Here is a 6,808-nt window from a genome sequence, read left to right as displayed (position 1 = left end):
GCGACGCACCGCCCCTCACTGGCGCACAATGTATCGCATCAGAAGGACTTAATTTTTTTTTTAATGTTTTCAATGGAAGACTTTATAATCTTTTTTTTAGGGGTTACAAATCTGGACGTGATCAGCGGAAAATGTGAAATGTAATTATAATAATATAACAAAGCGACCAAATCCAACATGAAGCTGCGTGACTGACGGGGAGCCACTAGGGGGCGACTCTACCGGCTGCTGAAATACCGCCATCAATGTATAGAACAGCGAGGAGAATATATGTCAGAATAATGCTACAAAATAACACGAAAAATACAATATTCCTTCTCTTTATATCTTCATTTCCACTAAATGTTACAAATGCTATGGAGGGTTAGGTACCCCCGCTGTGCCCATTATGAGGAGCTCCCACCATCCCTATGCTGAGTGCCCGGGTCTGTACCCCCGCTGTGCCCATTATGAGGAGCTCCCACCATCCCTATGCTGAGTGCCCGGGTCTGTACCCCCGCTGTGCCCATTATGAGGAGCTCCCACCATCCCTATGCTGAGTGCCCGGGTCTGTACCCCCGCTGTGCCCATTATGAGGAGCTCCCACCATCCCTATGCTGAGTGCCCGGGTCTGTACCCCCGCTGTGCCCATTATGAGGAGCTCCCACCATCCCTATGCTGAGTGCCCGGGTCTGTACCCCCGCTGTGCCCATTATGAGGAGCTCCCACCATCCCTATGCTGAGTGCCCGGGTCTGTACCCCCGCTGTGCCCATTATGAGGAGCTCCCACCATCCCTATGCTGAGTGCCCGGGTCTGTACCCCCGCTGTGCCCATTATGAGGAGCTCCCACCATCCCTATGCTGAGTGCCCGGGTCTGTACCCCCGCTGTGCCCATTATGAGGAGCTCCCACCATCCCTATGCTGAGTGCCCGGGTCTGTACCCCCGCTGTGCCCATTATGAGGAGCTCCCACCATCCCTATGCTGAGTGCCCGGGTCTGTACCCCCGCTGTGCCCATTATGAGGAGCTCCCACCATCCCTATGCTGAGTGCCCGGGTCTGTACCCCCGCTGTGCCCATTATGAGGAGCTCCCACCATCCCTATGCTGAGTGCCCGGGTCTGTACCCCCGCTGTGCCCATTATGAGGAGCTCCCACCATCCCTATGCTGAGTGCCCGGGTCTGTACCCCCGCTGTGCCCATTATGAGGAGCTCCCACCATCCCTATGCTGAGTGCCCGGGTCTGTACCCCCGCTGTGCCCATTATGAGGAGCTCCCACCATCCCTATGCTGAGTGCCCGGGTCTGTACCCCCGCTGTGCCCATTATGAGGAGCTCCCACCATCCCTATGCTGAGTGCCCGGGTCTGTACCCCCGCTGTGCCCATTATGAGGAGCTCCCACCATCCCTATGCTGAGTGCCCGGGTCTGTACCCCCGCTGTGCCCATTATGAGGAGCTCCCACCATCCCTATGCTGAGTGCCCGGGTCTGTACCCCCGCTGTGCCCATTATGAGGAGCTCCCACCATCCCTATGCTGAGTGCCCGGGTCTGTACCCCCGCTGTGCCCATTATGAGGAGCTCCCACCATCCCTATGCTGAGTGCCCGGGTCTGTACCCCCGCTGTGCCCATTATGAGGAGCTCCCACCATCCCTATGCTGAGTGCCCGGGTCTGTACCCCCGCTGTGCCCATTATGAGGAGCCCCCACCATCCCTGTGCTGGATTTGAATGGGGGATTTAGGACACGGAAAGGTAGACAGGGATTTCGGAGTCTGGGGCTCTAGGGCGGACTAAGCACACCCGGCTCCGCCCAGGACGAGAATAGCCGCTTTGGTTGGAACGATTTGTTTATTTGGAGATACCAAAGTGATAAAAACCACAAAATGTGGGCGGAGCCGAATGATTTGCGGTATAATTAGGTGGTTCGGGACGATGAATAAGCTCCCGGGCCGCAATTATCCCGATTAACAACATCTGTCACTCCGCGTATAATTTATGAGGATTATTCGCCTTCGCTGACTCACCGCCGAGCCAATTCCATCCATAATCATGTGATGACGCGGCGACTGACTCGGAATGAACGCGATGCCGGTGAGTGACGCAGCGAATAAACGATTGCCGCCTCTGCAGGACGCGTTCTCCGGGATTCCAGTCTCTCTCCGTGCAAAATGTGTCTAGTTGCACCCGGGGAGGGGGAGGGGGAGTTTTTATTGCTTTATGGCTCAAATATTGGGATAAAAATGCCTTTTTTAAAGAAAAAAAGTGCCATTGCGGGTCCAATGATAGCTGAAAACTACAGTCACATGACAGTCACATGACACAGTGACTACAGACCCCCTCACCCTTGGGTGTTGTAGCTTTGTGAATTGAGTCCCTCGCGTCTCTGCTGGTGGAAGTAAAACGCCATTTTGACCTTGATGGTAAAAGGTCAAGCTTGGCTCCTCCCACTCCCATCGAGCCGCCCTATTGGTCGATGAGGACGTCCATTAGAGGATCTCGTATAACGTAGATTGTCCTTCATGTGAAGGTTTTCACCCAACGCGTTTCTTGGTACAAAGTCCGCGTTGTCAAGGACTCCCGTCACGGAATCTTACGTCGGGGGCCCCATGACGGGTCACTTTGTAGCAGGTCGCTAAACGTTGAAGGAGTATCATAGATCGACCCCTTAAAGGGGACACCCCCCCAAACATAAGACCGGAGCCCCGCACGAGGGAGGACTTGGGGGGTAAAGTTGGCTTCCACTTGGGAGGACCACCCACCTAAGCGCAGCCACCGTCTGCCAAGTATTTCGGCGGTTGGCTCTCCAAATGGGACCCCAACTTGCCCGGCCTCCTTCCCATCTTTATTTTTGTGTTTTGGGTGCCGAGTTTGTACAAATCATAAATCCCCCCATTTGTGTCTATTGTGAGAACCCCAAAGATGCCCATTACTGGGAGGGACCAATAGGGAGGCTTATGGGGGGATTCCGACTTGTCCAGGAGCAATACATAAATTAAGCTTTGCATATGGCAGCCGACTATACCATCCTTCCTCCACCGGGGGGGCCTTGTGACCTCCTCAGGGGTGCCTTGTGACCGCCTCAGGGGTGCCTTGTGACCGCCTCAGGGGTGCCTTGTGACCTCCTCTGCTGTGCCTCGTGACCGCCTCAGGGGCGCCTCGTGACCGCCTCAGGGGTGCCTCGTGACCTCCTCAGGGGTGCCTCGTGACCTCCTCAGGGGTGCCTTGTGACCTCCTCTGCTGTGCCTCGTGACCGCCTCAGGGGCGCCTCGTGACCGCCTCAGGGGTGCCTCGTGACCTCCTCAGGGGTGCCTCGTGACCTTTTTTTTTCCCACCATCCCTGTGCTGAGTTCCCGGGTCTGTACCCCCGCTGTGCCCATTATGAGGAGCTCCCACCATCCCTATGCTGAGTGCCCGGGTCTGTACCCCCGCTGTGCCCATTATGAGGGGCCCCCACCATCCCTGTGCTGGATTTGAATGGGGGATTTAGGACACGGAAAGGTAGACAGGGATTTCGGAGTCTGGGGCTCTAGGGCGGACTAAGCACACCCGGCTCCGCCCAGGACGAGAATAGCCGCTTTGGTTGGAACGATTTGTTTATTTGGAGATACCAAAGTGATAAAAACCACAAAATGTGGGCGGAGCCGAATGATTTGCGGTATAATTAGGTGGTTCGGGACGATGAATAAGCTCCCGGGCCGCAATTATCCCGATTAACAACATCTGTCACTCCGCGTATAATTTATGAGGATTATTCGCCTTCGCTGACTCACCGCCGAGCCAATTCCATCCATAATCATGTGATGACGCGGCGACTGACTCGGAATGAACGCGATGCCGGTGAGTGACGCAGCGAATAAACGATTGCCGCCTCTGCAGGACGCGTTCTCCGGGATTCCAGTCTCTCTCCGTGCAAAATGTGTCTAGTTGCACCCGGGGAGGGGGAGGGGGAGTTTTTATTGCTTTATGGCTCAAATATTGGGATAAAAATGCCTTTTTTAAAGAAAAAAAGTGCCATTGCGGGTCCAATGATAGCTGAAAACTACAGTCACATGACAGTCACATGACACAGTGACTACAGACCCCCTCACCCTTGGGTGTTGTAGCTTTGTGAATTGAGTCCCTCGCGTCTCTGCTGGTGGAAGTAAAACGCCATTTTGACCTTGATGGTAAAAGGTCAAGCTTGGCTCCTCCCACTCCCATCGAGCCGCCCTATTGGTCGATGAGGACGTCCATTAGAGGATCTCGTATAACGTAGATTGTCCTTCATGTGAAGGTTTTCACCCAACGCGTTTCTTGGTACAAAGTCCGCGTTGTCAAGGACTCCCGTCACGGAATCTTACGTCGGGGGCCCCATGACGGGTCACTTTGTAGCAGGTCGCTAAACGTTGAAGGAGTATCATAGATCGACCCCTTAAAGGGGACACCCCCCCAAACATAAGACCGGAGCCCCGCACGAGGGAGGACTTGGGGGGTAAAGTTGGCTTCCACTTGGGAGGACCACCCACCTAAGCGCAGCCACCGTCTGCCAAGTATTTCGGCGGTTGGCTCTCCAAATGGGACCCCAACTTGCCCGGCCTCCTTCCCATCTTTATTTTTGTGTTTTGGGTGCCGAGTTTGTACAAATCATAAATCCCCCCATTTGTGTCTATTGTGAGAACCCCAAAGATGCCCATTACTGGGAGGGACCAATAGGGAGGCTTATGGGGGGATTCCGACTTGTCCAGGAGCAATACATAAATTAAGCTTTGCATATGGCAGCCGACTATACCATCCTTCCTCCACCGGGGGGGCCTTGTGACCTCCTCAGGGGTGCCTTGTGACCGCCTCAGGGGTGCCTTGTGACCGCCTCAGGGGTGCCTTGTGACCTCCTCTGCTGTGCCTCGTGACCGCCTCAGGGGCGCCTCGTGACCGCCTCAGGGGTGCCTCGTGACCTCCTCAGGGGTGCCTCGTGACCTCCTCAGGGGTGCCTTGTGACCTCCTCTGCTGTGCCTCGTGACCGCCTCAGGGGCGCCTCGTGACCGCCTCAGGGGTGCCTCGTGACCTCCTCAGGGGTGCCTCGTGACCGCCTCAGGGGTGCCTCGTGACCTCCTCAGGGGTGCCTTGTGACCTCCTCTGCTGTGCCTCGTGACCGCCTCAGGGGCGCCTCGTGACCGCCTCAGGGGTGCCTCGTGACCTCCTCAGGGGTGCCTCGTGACCGCCTCCGGGGTGCCTCGTGACCGCCTCAGGGGCGCGTTCTGATCTCAGGGGTGCCTTGTGACCTCCTCAGGGGTGCCTTGTGACCGCCTCAGGGGTGCCTTGTGACCGCCTCAGGGGTGCCTCGTGACATCCTCAGGGGTGCCTTGTGACCTCCTCAGGGGTGCCTTGTGACCGCCTCAGGGGTGCTTTCTGCAGTCTCTAATAGTGTGTAACCCCACGAGGCTCCGGGCAGCCACAGACCATGTGATCCAATGTGCCTAGACTTCAGGTCACATGATGGAGCTCCTCTGCAGAGAGATATTAGATACATACAGTCCTGTGCATAAGTAAGTACACCCCATGGAAATTGTTGGCTTTTCCGACACATTTTACCAGGAAATCATCGGCGGGGAAGCGGGACCTTTCCCCCCCCCCCCCAGCTGAACATTCGCCAGACACGGAACATTCCACAGACAGACACGGAACATTCGATAGCCAGGCATGGAACATTCCCCAGACATGGAACATTCGACAGACACGGAACATTCGATAGCCAGGCATGGAACATTCCCCAGACATGGAACATTCGACAGACACGGAACATTCGATAGCCAGACACGGAACATTCCACAGACAGACACGGAACATTCGATAGCCAGGCATGAAACATTCGATAGCCAGGCATGGAACATTCCCCAGACATGGAACATTCGACAGACACGGAACATTCGATAGCCAGACATGGAACATTCCACAGACAGACACGGAACATTCGATAGCCAGACACGGAACATTCCACAGCCAGACACGGAACATTCCCCAGACATGGAACATTCGACAGACACGGAACATTCGATAGCCAGACACGGAACATTCCACAGCCAGACACGGAACATTCCCCAGACATGGAACATTCGACAGACACGGAACATTCGATAGCCAGACACGGAACATTCCACAGCCAGACACGGAACATTCCCCAGACATGGAACATTCGACAGACACGGAACATTCGATAGCCAGACACGGAACATTCCACAGCCAGACACGGAACATTCCCCAGACACGGAACATTCCCCAGACATGGAACATTCGACAGCCAGACACGGAACATTCCACAGACACGGAACATTCGATAGCCAGACACGGAACATTCCACAGCCAGACACGGAACATTCCACAGCCAGACACGGAACATTCCCCAGACACGGAACATTCCCCAGACACGGAACATTCGACAGACGGAGACGGAACATTCCCCAGACACGGAACATTCGACAGACGGAGACGAGAATAAGAAAATGACTTCAATACTTTATTTCACAAATCAGTGCAATAGAAACTTCCGTCGGTATCCGCGCTCATTCTTCTACATTGACAGAAAAAAAACAAAATCTTCGGATATGGAATTCGGGGATGAGAATCATCAGCAAGCGACAAGCGGTTCACAATGACGCGCGGCGGTGCTGGGGGGGCGTGGCCAACGGTTCGCCAGCTTAGAAAACAAACGGGAGGCCTGGTAGCCGAAAACTGATGAGTGCGAGCCGGAGCCTCTGCACGGCAGAGTAACATGTAGAAGAAGGGGAGGAGCCGAGAACACGAAACATCCTCCATATTCACTTCCAGCGTTCCTAAGACGAGCAATACCCGACATCCC

The sequence above is a fragment of the Nanorana parkeri genome, unplaced genomic scaffold (genome assembly GCF_000935625.1).
Source record: "Nanorana parkeri isolate BGI_ZX_2015 unplaced genomic scaffold, ASM93562v1 scaffold1515, whole genome shotgun sequence".
NCBI classification, from domain to species: domain Eukaryota; kingdom Metazoa; phylum Chordata; class Amphibia; order Anura; family Dicroglossidae; genus Nanorana; species Nanorana parkeri.
This window is presented reverse-complemented; position numbering follows the sequence as displayed.